Here is an 18771-nt window from a genome sequence, read left to right as displayed (position 1 = left end):
CCACAAAATGATCCAGATAAGTATGGAAAATACGATTCATGTATTCCATAAATACTCCCGGCGCATTAGTCACACCGAAAGGCATCACAGAATACTCATAATGTCCATACCGAGTTCTGAACGCTGTCTTCTGGATGTCTTCATCTTTCACTCTGATCTGATGATAGCCCGATCTCAAATCAATTTTACTGAACACACAAGCACCCACTAATTGGTCCATCAAATCATCTATCCTCGGTAGTGGATACTTATTCTTGATCGTTACTTTATTCAATTGTCTATAATCAATACAAAGCCTCATACTACCCTCTTTCTTCTTTACTAGCAACACTGGAGCTCCCCACGGCGACACACTTGGTCTTATAAACTTCTTCTCAAGTAAGTCTTCCAATTGCTTCTTTAATTCATACAATTCCGATGCCGACATTCTATACGGTGCCATCGAAACAGGCCTGGTACCAGGTACCAGATCAATAGTAAATTCAACTTCCCTCTCTGGCGGCACACTAGGAATTTCATCAGGAAAAACTTCAGGGAATTCTTTCACCACTAACAGTTCCTCTATCTTAGCTTTACTTTCAACCGACAACGTCGCCATCAAAGAAAACATCTGAGCTCCCTCTTTCATCAATTTTCGCAATTCTCTGAAAGGTAATAAGTCAACTCCTTCCTCTTCAGGAGTGGAAAACCTCACCGACTTATGATGATAATTTATATGAACATAATTATACTCTAACCAGTTCATACCAAGAATTACATCCATCCCAACATGTACCTCGGATAAGTCTGTCCTCACAGGAGGTTTGAGTTCCGGTCAATGCGAACACCTTCCCAGTCTGAGATTTCTTTGGTTTCTGACACTGACTTCCAATATGCCCTTCCTCGCCACAATTAAAACAAATCATTTCCTTGTGCTTGCAATCAGCCATTGCGTGACCAGTCTTACCACAGCGAAAACACCTCTTTACTTCAGCAGTGCATACATTACTCTTATGACCAGCCTGACCACATTTGAAGCAAACTATACCAGCAGGATCACCTCCCCTACTAGTCCTCTGAGCCGGAGCAGCTCCTTGTTTCCCTTTTCCAGCTGGAGCATCATACGGCTTTCCACGGTTTTGATGTTGCTTGCCTCTGCGGTCACTGACAATCTTGTAATGAGCATTATTGTCTTCTTCAAATATCCTGCAGCTATCAACCAATTCAGTAAAAACGCGTATCTTCTGATACCCAACAGCCTTCTTAATTTCAGAGCGCAGTCCATTTTCAAACTTGATGCACTTTGAGAATTCAGCACCAGCACCAGTGTAATGAGGATAAAATTTGGACAGCTCCACAAATTTTGCAGCATAATCAGTGACAGACATGTTTCCTTGCTTCAGCTCAAGGAACTCAATTTCCTTCTTACCACGGACATCCTCCGGATAATACTTTCTCATGAATTCCCTGCGGAATACATCCCAAGTAATGACTTCACCTGCCACGGTCAACCTCTCGTGAGTCTCTAGCCACCAGTCATCAGCTTCGACTGCTAGCATGTGAGTACCATACCGAACCTTCTGAGCTGGAGTGCAATCCATAACACGGAAGATTCTCTCAATCTCTTTCAACCATCCCAAGGCTGCATCTGGATCATGCTTCCCTTTAAACACCGGCGGATTCTCTCTCTGAAAAGTCGCCAAGCTACGTGATCCAGCATCTCCACCAGCATTTGGCAAGTTCTGCACAGCTTGTGCCATCGCTTGCATTGCGGCAGCCATTGCAGCGTCATTCCTTCCAGCCATTTCAACTTATCACTACAACACAACTTAAAAGTTAGACTAGTAACAATTACACAATTGTTAGACAGTAACGACACGACAACTGGCCGGACAGACCGACCTGCTCTGATACCACTAATGTAACACCCTTCTAAAATACCCCAAATATTTAATTAAAATAACAATAACAAATATATATCAGAGTAATTATGCACCAAGGGTGTCACACAACACTCCACACATTTCGCCATAAAATTCAGTCATGCTCATTATTTAATTCAAATAATACATTTTCTTTCGCATAATTCGCAGCGGATACAATTCAACCAACCATTCAAAACATAGAACGTTTTATAGAAAAAACAACAATATTTATATCAGAGTAATCATGCACCAAGGGTGTCACACAACATTTCACACCATAATAACTGTCATGCTCTTTATTTAATCAAAACAACATTTTTGCACAATTCGCAGCGGATATAAATCAACTCAACCATTCTACAAACATATAAAGTATTCCATGAAAAATGGTTCAACAACCGACAATAAACAATTAAAACATCCCGTCCCGATGTTACATCTATCAGAGCATGACTCACTACGGTGACTACACTAGACTCCAAGCACTAGCTTCTACTCAACTCATTGCTCGTTACCTGAAAAGTAATTGTAAGGGTGAGTCTCTCAATCAATATAATAAGCATTATAATTCATCATGTGATGCTAAGTAATTTAACACGTTTCATCACCCAAATCAGATTACACATACAGCAACGGCATTTATCAACTCAATATCATACTCAAGCACAACATAAAATGCAACTCAAATGAGACTCGACTCGTCATGCATGTGGTACCATTCGGAGTAAAACTCCCAACTTAAAATCATTGCCATTTTAGTGGGCATCAAGGCATAAGCCTTCAACTTTCAACTTAAAATTTGCCAATCCAGGCCAACGTGGTGTGAGCAAAGCTCCGACTTAATGCATATGAATGTAAATGGCATACACAACTTTAAACTGTCAACAACATAATAATAATATCAACACAACAACGTATTCAACAAAAACCAACTTATAATCAACTTTGGCTCATCAGGCCTACAACTCAGTATTTTCAACGACTCTAACACAACTGATCAACATAATTGGATCAACATTTCATAACATAGACCCAACAACTTATCCCTCACAATCAACTAAAATAGGCCAATCACCAATTATGTTCACAACATTAAAATACCAATTTTTTCTAATTTCCAACAGTGTTAACCGGTTAACGCCCTGGGTTAACCGGTTAACGCAGGACAAAAATTCATTTTCTGGCAAAACGCAACAGTGTTAACCGGTTAACGCCCTGGGTTAACCGGTTAACGCCCTGGGTTAACCGGTTAACGCAGGCAAAACAGCACATTTTCACAAAATATAACAGTGTTAACCGGTTAACGCCCTGGGTTAACCGGTTAACGCAGACAAAACAGCAGTCCCTGCGCTAACACAAGGCAGAATGCAGAGTTCTCCGCATTTTCCGCCATTGGAGGACTTCCGGACCTCCGATTCAACTTCCGTAAAAAGCTACATTATCGGAAAATCACGACACATACAATTATCGATTCAATTTCAGTTTTCCTACAACTTATTCATCACAATTTTCTCAGCATTCTAAATCCCAATTAGGGTCAATTCAACGGTTTATCACTACCCATGACATGTTAATCTATAATACCCATTAAACGACGATAAACCCCCCTTACCTGAGATAATTCGGCAATCTCTAAGCGTCAAGCTTTTCCGTTCTTCAACCTTTGCTCTTTCTCCACTTTTCACCTTTCAGCCGCTTTCTCTGTTTCACGTGAAAACTCTTTACCAACAATGAACCCTTTTTTCCATATTCCAACTTATATATTTTCCACTATAATTATTATTCCAAATAATAATAACAATAATAATCCAGTAATTCAATTTATTTAATTAAATTATTAGATATATTATTAACTTAATTAAATAATCCTCTTATTTAATTCGGGGTGTTACACACCCCCCCTTAGAAACCCGTCTTTCATCAGTTCATTTATAGTAGTCCCCCATAGTGAGGGGTTGTGCAACTGCCATGATTTTTCTGAGTCATAAGAACTTGATAATTGCTCTTCTTCTGGTATTCCTTCGTCCAAAGCTGCTTCTCTAACTGCTTTTCTAAGAGCATGTGCGGTTCTCTCAAGTTCTGGATCAAGTGGAATTAATGGTGATCCTGAACTGCGTATACACAAACACAAAATACCTCAGTAGCACTATGATAAACAAGAAATTAAAACAAAAATTAGAAAGATTAAAAAACAAAATAAAAAAATTGCACAAACGTCGCATTGTTGAAAAATCATCAGTCCCTAGCAACGGCGTAAAAAACTTGATGACTTCTTGCCAAGTGTATCGATATTGTCGAAGTAATAAAAATATCGAATCCATGGGGACTGCCTCCAAGCAAGACAAAATATGTGCAATTTGGAAAAACTAGTAAAAAAGGGGAGCTTTCACGTTTCAGTGTGAAAAGTAAATAAACGAGTAAACAATGTCACGAAAGTGGCCATGTTGTATTTTAGAATCCCATATTCCTCTCTTGTTGATGTTTGATGACCTATATGAATTATCTAATCACTATAACCTCTCGGCAAATTAACAAAACTGTTATAGTCGATCCCTCATGAAATAACTCACTAACCACTACCAGGAGCTTTCTGTTCCTAGTCCGCCAACGTAAGCTTGGTTAGGCGATGTATATAATGTTAATTCTTTACGCCACTACTCGGGGTCTCCTATGTCTATTCAACCAGCATAAGCACAACAATTGCCCTAGGTCTAACATATAGACTAATATTCAATATTCCCTATGTGCCAAAAATTATATTAAAATAGTATCTCACATAAAAAGCATTACGAGCAAGAAGCAATTGAATAAGATTATAGATCAATAGGTTCATACAATGGTCAAATCAACATATAATCCAACAATTGAGAAATAGGGTCATCATAACACAACCTAACCTATAAGAATTTACCTACTCATATTGTAATTAAAAATACCACAATTGATAAATAGTGATAACATAAGAAGTTCCTTGAAGAGATGGCCTCTAATGACTTCAAATGCTCCAAAAATCACCACTTGTGCTTTCTAGTTTGTGTTTCAATCTTCAAAAATCGTAACCCTTGTGAAAATGCTGAAAAATATCTTTTAAAGGCGTCCGAATGGACCAGATCACGTCAGAAAAAGGCCCAGAAAAGTGACCATCGCGCGCGCGATACCCCACATCACGCACACGATGTAGCTTTTAATACCATGTCGCGTGCGCGATGGTGCGTGATGGTGGATGTGATTATTTTTGAAGCTTCAATCTTTTTTACTCCTTTTTCACTCAAATTTTTTACTAAGTCCACAATTTGCATACTTAGCTATTTTTTCTTCATTCTTTGGTCATTCTTCCTTAAATTCGCTTGACTTTCACTTGTTTTACTCTAATTCTTCGACTAAATCTATGCAATGACAAACTGTCATCATACTCCTTCTAATTATATTTTCTTTACTTATAAAAAAGTAGTAGATATTTTAGGTCACACTCTATAAACGTAGCATTTTCGTTTTTCAATTATGAAGTGTAGCCTAAGCTTAAGACTACTGCTTGTTATAAATATACCATTGTTCAATAATTGTTGCCTATAAAATGCTTCAAAACCACTCCATATAAGTCCCATGAAATATATTGAAGCTGGAAAGAAACAAAAGAAATGGGGGTTTGAATTGGGTTTCTAAAAATGAAAGCTTTTTCAACCCAACCCAACAAACACTAAACAAAGAACAAAAAAAATGAAACATTATTTTTATCCTAGTTCGTTGTTAACTTAGCTACCTCTAATCCACCCGCCAATGTGATTTCACCTTATCATTTCACCAAATACCTGATGTGCGCACTTCATTTCAACATTTTTCATGGCTTCGAATATTTCTAAGTCCAAGAGTAATGCTAAGGGTAAAAGCAAGGCTGCTACCTCTACTACTACTGCTGAAAATCCATTTACATTAGTTTTCAAGAAGTATGCCAAGGATTTTGAGTTAAAACATCAAACTCGTCTTATAGTGACACAATTTATGTGGAAGAAGATTATGGTTGGTTGCTTGGATATACCTGATCTTGTTAAGCTTGTTAAGCATCAACAGATTAACTATTTCCTATAACTTTCTCGGGATTACAATGAGGATCTTATTTGTGTATTCTACTCAGCACTACATGAAAAACAAGGTTCTTGCTTTATTTTTTTGACAGGTAGATGTAAGACCCCAATTTTGACCTTAAGATCACTCATGGTATCTCATCATTTGCATTGGCCTTGGATAACACTCAACCATTCATTCACAAGTATGAATTCTTGAACCAAGACATCATCCATGAGAAGGGCTCCAACTTGGATAAGTCAACAAGTATGTCACTAGCTCTCATGAAAGGAAAAAAGGTCAAGTTTTCACACAATGCCATGAAGAATGGGAGACTTACAATCTCACTTACTAGAATGTTATACCTTGCGGGGCAAATTTAGCTATATGTTAAGCAATCGTAATTGGACTTATGTAGAAGTCACAACTATCTAAGGCCGGGAAATAAATATATAGGTGTTAATGCATGTTAGAGATTTGGTACAAAGAACCAAACTCCTAAAACATACCACACACTAAAAAAAGGGAAGGGCCTATCTCAGTCAGGCTCATGTTGATTCATCTGACACAAGGTCATTGATGAATCAACTAGCATTAGACATGAAGAGAATTCATTGGTCAATGATAGACTAGAGAAGAATAGGGATAAAGATGAAGAGGGAAGGGGAAATAGAAACCTAAATTGATCACAAGAGAAATTTCATCTGATCAATATTATCCATTCATTTTGGGAGATGAAATGTACATTTCATCAATCCCCTAAATCCAATAGTATTGGTCAAATAAAAGTCAAATCAACCATGATCAATGCCCAACAGAAAGTCAAACATCTCAAAATCAACTAAATAGGTAAACATAACTTTTAAACAATTATTCAATTAAAAATCAAATTAAAAATGAATTAAAATGCATTTTAAAATGGACAAAACCTCAAATCCCTTCAAAACATCCAATAAATGGTCAAGAGATTTATCCTAGGTCAAACAAGGTCAAAAGACTTTAGACAAAAAAATTCACAATTTTGGGAAAGTCAGAAGTATCTTAAAATATTTAAAAATAAGTCTAAAATCATTAATACAAAAAATGATTTTAATTCAAAATATGAAAGAGAAAATTATTTAAAGATTTTTAGTGAAAGTCCCATATTTTTTGGATTAAAAATGAAATTAATATGAATTAAACAAAATAAAAGGATTAAAAGAAAAATAAAAAAAAATAAAAGAAATTCAAAAAAACAAGGGCCATCAGATCTCCCTCATTAATTGAGGTGGTAGATCTGATGGCCACACGTTAGGATGTATGAAACACATTAGTCAACTGCATGGCAAAGTGAGTCATTTGAACCAAGGGACGAGATTAAAATGCTGGAGCAAGATCAGATGGATGGAAACACGCTAACACATCACCGAAGTTAGGGCTCCGTTCATCTTCTCCGGTGGACCTCACCGGACTGGTCCACCATCAACCACCAAGAAAATAAAAAGTGAGCATACTATTTTAAAGGAAAATTGCTCAGGAGCTCGAACCTGACCTCAATTTCTCATAATTCCAAGTATATTAAAAGATACAAGGATTTGAATTTTGAGTTACACGATTTGAGTTGCTTGGATTTGACCTCAAAGCAACTTAATCTTGTTGCCTATATTGGTAGGACTTCAGACAACCAATAAACAAGCAAAATAGTGGAGAATTCAAGGAGAATCAAAGAAGAGAAAAATTTGAAAATCCACCTTCGGTTTGCTTCGATTGAGCTTGATCTTGCTTCCAATTTGCCTTGCCTCGACACTAACAACTTACAGGAAGTGAAATGGATCAATGAAAGGCTTGTATGCTTGGAGTTTCAATTCTAAAACAGAATGACAATTGAAACTCGATTTCAAGTGAAATCTTCAAGTTTATCCTTCAATGGAGGTTAGGGAGGCAATAATGCAAAGCTTGGGTAAGCAGGATCCCTCTTTTGATAAGCAAGGGCGTGTATTTATAGCATGATAGTTGCTTTCCACACCTTTCCATAATTTTTCCAAAAATAGTAATCCAAGTGCATGGGTGCATGGGCATGCATTGGGCCCAAAATGGTGATTGCATTGAGTCCAAATTCATGCACAAATGCTACTGATGTCATAACATGGAGCCATGCAAAGGTAATTGGAAATTAAGTTCAAAAGTTTCCAAAATAAACCATGAGAAGAATCCATGCACAAGTCCCACAATTCTTATTCAAATGAAGTGATGTTGGACTCTTTGGAAATATGACATGAAGGGGAACAACTTTAATGTTGAAGACTTTTTCATTTAGAACTTGGATCATGATGAATTTTAAGGTGGATGTTGGAGAAATCAAACGTGGTTGAAAATTTTCTAAGTACAAAGTCAAATGACCACTTCTCCCACCTTGAATAACTTTTTCTATGAGCTTCAAATGAAAATGATTCCCTTACCAATGTTGTAACTCTTTCATCCCTCTTCAATTTGGTCACAAATTTGACACCATTTGGACCTTGCATGAGGGAGTTATAGATTTTAGAAGTTGAGGAAAACTGCTTCTTCAATGGTAATGACCTAAAATGACCTATAATGGTTTCTCTTGTCACATGCTCTTGCAAGTAGAATTTTTCATATCTCAAAGAATCAAAGTTGGAGAAGACATCTTGAAGTTGATCATGAAACTTGGATGACCCTCATATCATAAAAATCGAGCAAGTTATGGTCCTTGGAAGCTGATCTTCCCACTAGAGAAAATAAAGGATAGGGAAAATATCGATAAAACCCTTAAAAGAAAAAAAGATGGTCGTCACAATCATATTCGAGCTCGAGAGTCGATTATGTAAGAAAAAAAAAAGACGACCTCTGATTTTGTCCAAGTTTGTGTTAAGTGTTTTAGAAATGAAAGAAAGAATAAACGACTAGCCCAAGGCGTGTGCCTCGGGACCAATCATTCGAGGATTCAGGGAATGTGAGACTCAAAGGGTCATCTTCTTTCGATTTTGTTATGAAAAGATTTTAACATTGCGTTATTCAAGAAAAGATTTGGATTGCATCGAAATGAAATTAATCGGGTTTAAAAAGTAACTTGGCGTTGAACCAAAATTTTAAAAATCCACTTGACGTTGGATCAAAGGTTTTAATTGTATTTGAAAATATCATTTAACGATTTATCTATATTTATTATTAGTAGTATTTAGTTATTTGATTAGTTGTAATTATTAAAGAAATAAACAAATAAGACTAGTAATAACAAAAATAAATAAAATCAAGGTGTTTTTAATTATTAGAAAATATTTATTCAATTATTATTTATTTATTCATTCATTATTTTGTTAATTAAAAATAGTTAATAAAATAAATCTATAAAATTAAAAAAATATTAATAAAAGAAAAGTGGGGGTGGAGTAGAAATAAATGAGAGATGAGAGAAAATAAACAAAAATAATAATAATTAAAATAAACATCCCTATGCCCAAATTAAAAAATAAAAAAAATGGTAAAAAAATGACATACAGCAAAAATGAGGGGTGAAAATAGTGTTAGCCAAGAGGAGAGGCCCAAACGTCTGGTCAACCAGTCAGGATGGTTGACTGCGTCCCCCACCACTAGATACGATCAAAGATTGTGAATGATCCTACTTAATGGGCTCACATGGGTTCTCTCTCTCTCTCTCTATATATATATATATATATATATATATATATATATATATATATATATATATATATATATATATATATATATATATATATATATATATATATATATATATATATATATATATATATATATATATATATATATATATATATATATATATATATATATATATATATATATATATATATATATATAATCTCTACAAACATACTACTTTTTAAATGAATTCTCTCAAGTTTTGTTTACTTATATGAGTTTTTTAAATATTTTTATTTTTATATTTAATTTCGGTAAAATTATTTTATATTACAATTAATTTCTATAATATTTAAATTTTTTAATTTTAGATGTATAGAGGAGAAGATGCAAAAACTTAAATATTGATTGGATGGATTCAACTATATATAAGAAAATGTAGTTACGTTGTAAAAAAAATTGAGTAGATTAGTTTATCTGTCTTTCTATAAAAATATAAAAATTATTATAATTTTCTTTAAAATATATTCAAATTGATTAAACATTCATTTAGTCACCAAATAACAATTATGAGAGAAAATGAAAAAAATGTTGTATTGGATAACAATATAGGTATAGTTTAATTTCTTGATAGCAATAGAAATAAAAAACTCATAGTCTAGTTTCTTTTCCTGTTTTTTTTTTAAGCTTCTCAAAATTTAATTGCATTTAAAGCTTGTCATATACACAAAATTCTATGGCAATTACTTGATCTCTCTACCAGAAATTGCTTCTCTACCTTCAATTAAGTTGTTTCCTCCTAAAATAAAGAGTTGTTTTGTATTTTAAACAACACTTTTGAGCAAAGAAAGATTAAAAAATTCTCTTGTGTCCATTTAATTTTTTGGTTTGAATTTTTCATTTTTGTGTTGGAGTTGAGATATTTATTTCTGTTTTTTTTATCTGGGCTAATATTTTTTCTCTTTCAACCCCTCTTCTCTGCCTACTCTTCTTTTCCACAACTCAACATTGAAAATTTATTTTATTACTTTATTTAAATCCTTCCCACTCATGAGGTTTTTTTTATTCATTTCTTAGTTTCGAAATGATTTTACTAGAATAAAGAGGTTGTCAATTTTAATTTTTAAAGATCTGGACTAATACAGTTGAGAAAAACAAGGACTCTATTTTCTTCAATAAATTTTTTATTATACTCTTTCATATAGCTAAACTTTCTATTTTTATTTGGAAATTATTAACAAAATACTAAATTATAGCGTCATAATTTTAAAAGTTGCAATTCGGATTGAATTTAGACTAAAAGATTTACCCGTGTATCAAGAGGAGCAAGTTCATTCCTAGTAAGAGTTTGGATGGAATGAAGATTATGAAAAAATGATAAGTTAATGCATTTGATGCATTCAAGATTAAAATAGGATGAGTTCATGAAATTTGCATGTATTGCATGATAATCCAAATAACCAACTTTGGTCTTGTAAAAGTATTTGGAGGGCTGATACAACTAATAGAAAGGAAATCACGTAAGTAATACATGAACTTAAATTTATCATTGAGAATTCATGATTTGCTTATAGAAATATTATCTAAAAATATTTATTATTGAAAATTTATTTTGTGAAGGGGATATATATCTCCAGAAAAAGAAAATTCTTATATCGAAATAACCATAAGATGTTAAATAAATAAATCATTTATCTTATAAATTCAAGACTCTATTTATCATAGACAATATAGAACATTAATTATTCACATTTGCATCCAACATTTCTTACTATATCATACGTTGTGACACTTCTTAGTGGTAATGATGCAACCATCTCAACTCCGAAAGAGACATCTTTTATTAGGACATATTATAATGTGACTATATCTTCAACCAAAACAAAAACAAGAAGTAATTGTAAACTAAGTTGATAGTATCTCAGAGTGGCTAAGTTTTTATCATTGAAAATTCCTGATTTGTTTATAGAAATATTAACTTGATACATTTATTATTGAAATTATATTTTGTGAAGTGGATATATGGTTCAAAAATATGCTTTGAATGAAATGTTTTCAACAAATTCTTATATATTTAGCTATGGTGTGATCCTTCTAAAGATACTGAATGAGAAAGACGTTAGAACTTACAACCAAAATGAAGAAACTTGTTTTAATTATGTATTTGTCATTATTGTACTAATTTTTGAGCGAGTAATATGATAACACTCAACAATTCATTTGTACCTTATATTAGGTATGGAGTTTATGGAAAGATGATATGTTGAAGTATTTGTGGACTTAAGATTAATAAAAAACTGCATTGAAGATGATTTCATAAAATGCACATGTATTCTAATGTTATGCATATAATACATTCACAATGAACGGCCTACCATGTCATACATTGTGAGAACGCTTAATGGTGATGCGTCCATCCCAATTCCAAAAGAGTCATCTTAGTTTGGGATAAATTATAACAAAACTACATCTTTAAAGACACCAAAACACACACATCTCTCTCTCTCTCTCTCTCTCTCTCTCTCTCTCTGTGTGTGTGTGTGTGTGTTTCTTTGTTCAACTCTTATGGTTGTTCTTCTGATTCTGCATTAAAGGTGTTTATCGTAAGAATAATCAACCATCTCTATCGCTGATAATGCATCATTCACAAGATCTGCTTAAGAGGAAATTTTTTGTTGCATTGTATATCACGATTTTCCTTCAGGTTGATCATGGATAAGTTGATGAATGTTGTTCATTCATTGGTTAAAGTTGTCATTTTCGAATTTGAAAAACCATGTTTATTGTAAGAATAGATAATTGTTTCTATTGTTGATAGTGCATCATTCAGAAGATCTACTTAAGAGGAAATTTTTTACTGCATTGTATATCACGATTTTCCTTCATGTTGATGTGGATAAGTTGACGAATGTTGTTCATTCATTAGTTAAACTTGTCATTTTCGAATCTAAAAAACTATCTTAAGATATGGGATATGCATGGAACTTCTCTTATATGACTTCTTTGTTAAACATACTTTTAGACCATTCCTTTTTATTTAATACATGGTCTACTAGATATAGGTTACGAATTAATGGATCAATTAATCTTCATGTATTGATAACTTAAAAGCCAAGGTACCTTGTGTTGAAGTTTTGTAAGTTTAACAAAAGATAAACACTATTACAAATAGTATATTTTATGACAAAATTTTCACCTCATTAAACAAAAATTCGAGGTAAAATTCCATGACGCGTTATGTTACTTTTTTCAAGAAATTATCATCTATTCTTTCGGTTTACGAAAAAATCAAGGAGTAAATTAGTTCAGGGTACATGCTTCAAGTCCCAACAACTGCATCTTTTATTTTTTTTCTTTAAAAATAACGTCTTTTTTATTATTTAAGAATTTTTTATTATTTAATATTATATTCTCTCAGTTTCTCAAACAAACAAGAGGTATCATACACAAATTTTACTGTAAAAGGATTCCTTCATTAAGTTTTACCCTAAACCTAACTCACAAGTTTATCCATTCCATACTCTTAAACATCCTTATGTCTGATGGATTGCGAGACATAAGTTTTATTTGGTTCTTTGTTTTTGTTCTTCTTACACCAAACTATAACAAATCATTTTTATGTTCTTGCTATCTATCTCACGTAATGGTGTTGTTGCTATTCTTGTTGTTGTTCACGTCAATGTTTAATGGAATAAAATTCCAATGTTGTTAATGAAAGAAAACTTTCTATAATATATATTGATTTCTTCGGTTAACAATATTGAGAAATTTATTCTTAATCATATTGCAACATACAAAGAAATTGTTAAATGAAAAAAATTTGAAAAAGGAAACAATACATGTTACTTCAATTATTTTTCATTCACCATGTTTTTGGCAATTCTTTTAGAATCGAGGTTAAAATCGAAGAAAAAAATAAGTGTGTTTATTGAGTTTCTTCGCAGTCCTTAAACAAATCTTTGTCGTCCATTTAATGAATATCAACGCTTAAGACACTGTCATTATTGGTCTACGTGAAACCTAAAAGACATTCATTCAAAAGGCTCATGCGACATTATAAAAACGTTATGAATATAAAAAATTAATCATGAAAGCATTTGTCATGAAAATATTGAAATTTATTTGTTTTATATCAAAAATACTGAAACATTATTCTCTATAATGGATTGCAAGAGCAGAAAAATATTTAAGTTTAAGGATCATATATTTGGGTTTAAGTTTGTGTTATTAAATAATCATATATCTGAATATTTATTTTATTTATCTAACCCTTTTTTATTTTATATCAGAAACAAATTCATAAAATATCCAATATTCGATCTTTCCTAAGATTAAAAAAAATAAGGATTCAACATTTGTTCTTTACCTACCGTGAACAATAGAAAATTATGCGTAAACAATATCATTTGTAAACAATTTAGTTTAATATCATGTGTAAACAATGTAATTTACATTAAAAATAATTTATTTATTTTCTCGGTATTGGTCATAAATCGAGAGATATGTGACGCTAGTTTTAAAAATATAAAAAAAAATGTTTTTTTATGGATCGAACCAGTGGCCATTTCAACTATCCTCTCGATTAATTAAAAATCGAGGGTTAAAGTGGCAAGTTTTCACGATGTTCTTCGTTACTTCGTTTGTATCATTGAGGTAAAATTTCATCCGCATCTAAAGTAATATGTATTTTTTTTTATAGTAGTGAAGATGATGATCAATATGAATACTTTAGCATATTCATGATCTTACATGTTAAGTTCGAATATTAATTTTTAAATTATTGTTAGAAGTCATTAGTGAGCAGAAGATGAGTAATATTTTTTTATATTGTTCTTTCAAGAACACAAGTTAGATAACAACAACAATATAAAATTTTCTTAACTTAAATCATTTAAGCTTGCTATCATTGAAACAAATAGAGGTTTGTCCTCAACAACCTTCGGATGATTTCAGTTAAATGGTATAACCATGAGTAGTTTGGATCGCATATTTGTCTCTCAAACATAATCAAATAGTTAGGACTTATCAGTCCAGTTGGCTCTCCCTAGATATGTTTTTAATATTCTTCTTCTTAGGTATTCTTTGCAATAGTGGGGACCCAAAAAAATTCTATTTTTATAATTGTTGGATAAATCATAAATAGTTCCATGATATTGTATTTAAAATCTAGAATGAGTATGTCTTCTCAAGATGGATAAGTTTTATCCTAAAATAAAAAATTCAATTTATTAATAAGAATCTCCAGGTGTAACATAAGAATGTGTTTAGAGATTTGGATACAAATATCAATGTTGTTTCATATGAGATTAAGAAGTTAGACCTAAAAGAAGATAATGTTGCTTCTTTCTCATGTATATATATTAGCTAGAGCAAGGCCATTGCGAATATCTTGATCTTCTTAACTTTAAAGTTCCGTTGGACTTTTAGAGATTGTGAATTCACTTATTTAAAGAACACTATTTTAATACTATTAGAAGTGATAGAATAATTATGATTTAAAAAAGAAAATGAAAAAGAGTGGAAAGACACGCAATAATATTGAATAAAAAACTGAAGTGATTACATTGAAGTTGTTATTGAAAAATACAAAGGTATGCTTATATATAGGCAACCAATGCCCAAGTCCAAAACATTTAAAATTACATATCAACCTTAACACAACGACTATGTATTGAATTCGACAGAGTCGAGTACAACTGACTCCTATTATTTCGACACAATTGAATACTAACTTTCTACAAATCCGAATTACAACTTCTAACACGCTACCTAATTCATGTTTTCGAGACTTTTCATTTTGATGCTTCTTTTCAACTCATCGAACTTGATTTTCTTCAGGGGTTTGGCAAGTATGTCAGCTAGTTTCCATTTTGTCTTGCAATGCTCAAGTTCAAGCTTTGCATTATTAACTTGTGTCATACCTTAATTTTGTTTGGACCTTTTTAAAACTCTCATACATCTGACTTTAAATCACTTTGCATCACCTGCATAACATAACATGTCTTTCATCACGCATAATACCTAAAATGTCGGCCATAATAAATTTTTGGATCTACAAACAGACCGGTTGAATCCATTTTCAAATATACATAAAATTAGTGGGAAAAAAACTTAAAGATTGGACCTGCGGACGTTAGTATTATTAATCTACGATACACGTAGTTTAACATGACGTGCTCGTTTTATTTTTTGACTATTTTTTTGTCGCATTTTGATTAGCCTGAGTCTCTTCAACTGGACATTTTTTATTTCAAAATTTGTATATTTTTGAGGTTTAGACTAATTTGGGGACGAGTTTTGACGCCAGAAACAAGTGTAGAAGGCTGAAAAACTCATATTTTCAAGTTGGATCAAGATTTTCATGAGCTTAAGTGATTGAAGACTTATTTCATCTATAGTTCTATAATGTTTATAAATTTTATCAAATTTTTCTTTATTATTATGAGTAGCTACACCCCCAAATGCTAGGAGGTGTTCCTGATTTGGATTTGTTGGTGATTTCTACTTGAACCTTGTGATAACAACAATTTCTATTATATTTGATTTACTTTCAATTTATTCTTAATGCTTTCTCTTTCAGAAAAATTGAAGTTTGATTTATGGCTAATATTTAGGATGGACCGTCATTGTTAATGCTCAATTGAGAGTATTTTGTAGAAGATATCACCTAGCACTATGGATACCTTATAGAAACCATATTGTTCTTGATATTTAATTGCTTAATTTCATCTGAATTCACTATGGACATAGGGATTAGTTTGAACGATTAAAGGTTTACTCACTAAGGATTTAGGAGTAAACATATTTAAGAACCAATAATCATAATTTTAAATTAAGTTATTGTAAGGTCAAATTAGAATTGTTAACGAATCCTATCATACTCTAAACCGTCCAACTACTATGTTTACTGTTACTTGCTATTTTATTTTCTATTTCCTCAAACACCAATTTAAAATCCGCAAGTCTTTTGTTTAACTAAATTAAAACATTAACCATGTATCATCAAGCAGTCCTACAAATTGGTATTTGAGATTTTCCATTATTACTTTATTTACAGATTAGTACATTTGCTAATTTATCGATCAAGTTTTTGGCGTCGTTGTCGGGGACTGCCAAAGATTATAGAGTTTACAGTTTTATTTTTAGTTGAAATTTTGTTGCTTTACAGTAAAATTTTAGTTTTAATTTTATTTTAATTGAAATTTTATTCTATTATTATAAAAAAAAGTAGGATTCATTGTTGCTTTATGAATTCTTCTATACTTTGCTACTAATAAAGTGTCTGAGTTTTATAGTCATGTATTGTTTTGATAAATTTCCATCTGTATCCCCTGCATGTTGGTCGCCTAATTTGGGAATCACTTTGGAAAATGCCACTAAATTTTTTAAAGCATATAAAAGGGTGGTAAGAATTTTTATGAATGAATGTAAGGAAGCTAACTTTTATGTAGGTTTATTTTGGCAGAGCTAAGGTTGGAAGAAGAATATGTGAAAGAAGAAGAAAAATGAATTACATCAGATGAAAAAAATGCATTAAGAATAGAAGAATTTAAGGTAAACAAAAAATATGGGGAAGGAGAAAGAAGGCAACTTGAAGATGATCTAGTTTTGCATGAAAATCCAAATTTAACAAATTGTGAAGATGTAGACATCCAACAAGAAAATATTCGAAAAAAGAGTATCCCTAAAAACTATTTTAACAACAATGCAGATGAAAGAAAAGAATTTGACAAAGTATTGGATGTCATTTATGCCTTGTTTACTAAAATCAAACTGAAAAGGTTTTGAAGCAACATCATCAATACCTCAAATTCATGAGATTGCTACCAAACAAAAGAAAAAAAAGATATATTATTTGTGTCATATATCCCACCCTAACATAACATGGATGATGAGGCCCAAGCTAATGACAGTAAATGAGCGTTGTTTGGGAGACAACCCAAGGGAGGCATTTGTAATTTTTTATTTTATAGTCTTCAACTTTAAATTATTTTTTGAATTTTGTTTTGCTTTTAGTTTGGTTTATTTTTTTTATTATTTACTTTCATCTAATAATATGATAATTATAGCTTTAGTGGTTGTGTGAAAAATACCCAAGCTGAATGCGTGTATGTCCTTTGTGCATGCTAACCCGCCAAACTATTTTTTATATACTTCTAAATGACCTGATTGGTTTAATTGAGTTGTAGTAAAGGTTGAACAGGTTTACCGTAACTGGTTGAGAAGTCCCATCCAATAAGAGGTATTGTGTAGGTTGTCTTCTCTACCCAACACCGTGAGGACAGAAAAATCCAAATACATTGATTCATCATGAGAGAACATTCCGGTATGTATCTATTATTCAGAACTTGTCTACGGTCTTTTATGATGATATTTGCATGATGATACACATTGAGGCACGTTGTTTGTTTTAGCCCTGATCCTTTCAGCCCTCCCATTTTAATTGTTTTTATCCACTGCTTAACCCATTTGAGCCAATTTCCCTTTTGTTTGTTTTTAACCCTATATGTAACCCTTAGTATTATCATTTCCCTGCCCTACTTGGAGTAGAAGCATTACGTCTCAAAGACGTGTCAAATTTAAGTTTGGGGCTGTTCTTGGAATGACAACCAATAAGTTTAGGGTATCAATTAGCAATTGAGAGAATCAAATGAATAAAGTGCTTAAAAAAAGAAGTGACTTGGAAATCAACAAACTTCAAAATAAATAAATAAATAAATAAAGTACTCAAAGAAAAGTGAAAATCAAAAGCCATAGAGAACTCAATTGAAAGAAATATCCCCCATTAGTTTTTAATTAGACATTATCAATGAAAATAATACTCCTTACTCCAAGTCTCAACCTACTATCCAAATATATCCTACTTGAGCCCTAACCCCATTACAACCTGTAAGACCTCAAAAAGTGTGTGTATCGTGCATCTTTTCATCTGATTAGAATTTATTCAAGCATATGGTATAATGTTGCATACTTTGAATATTGAGTGAAAAAACATAAACACCTGAGAGATTTGGTGAGATTATGCAATGTGGTGACAGGTGAAGCAATATTATCAAGTGAAAATGTGGAAGATCAATTAACCACAGTAAATAGGCTAAGATTAAGGTCATGGTAATAGAGAACCACAAAAGATCCTAGAGGTATGGTATTTTCAAAAAATTTAACTTTATCTAAGTTGGCATGA

The sequence above is a fragment of the Lathyrus oleraceus genome, chromosome 5 (genome assembly GCF_024323335.1).
Source record: "Lathyrus oleraceus cultivar Zhongwan6 chromosome 5, CAAS_Psat_ZW6_1.0, whole genome shotgun sequence".
In the NCBI taxonomy this organism is placed as follows: domain Eukaryota; kingdom Viridiplantae; phylum Streptophyta; class Magnoliopsida; order Fabales; family Fabaceae; genus Lathyrus; species Lathyrus oleraceus.
This window is presented reverse-complemented; position numbering follows the sequence as displayed.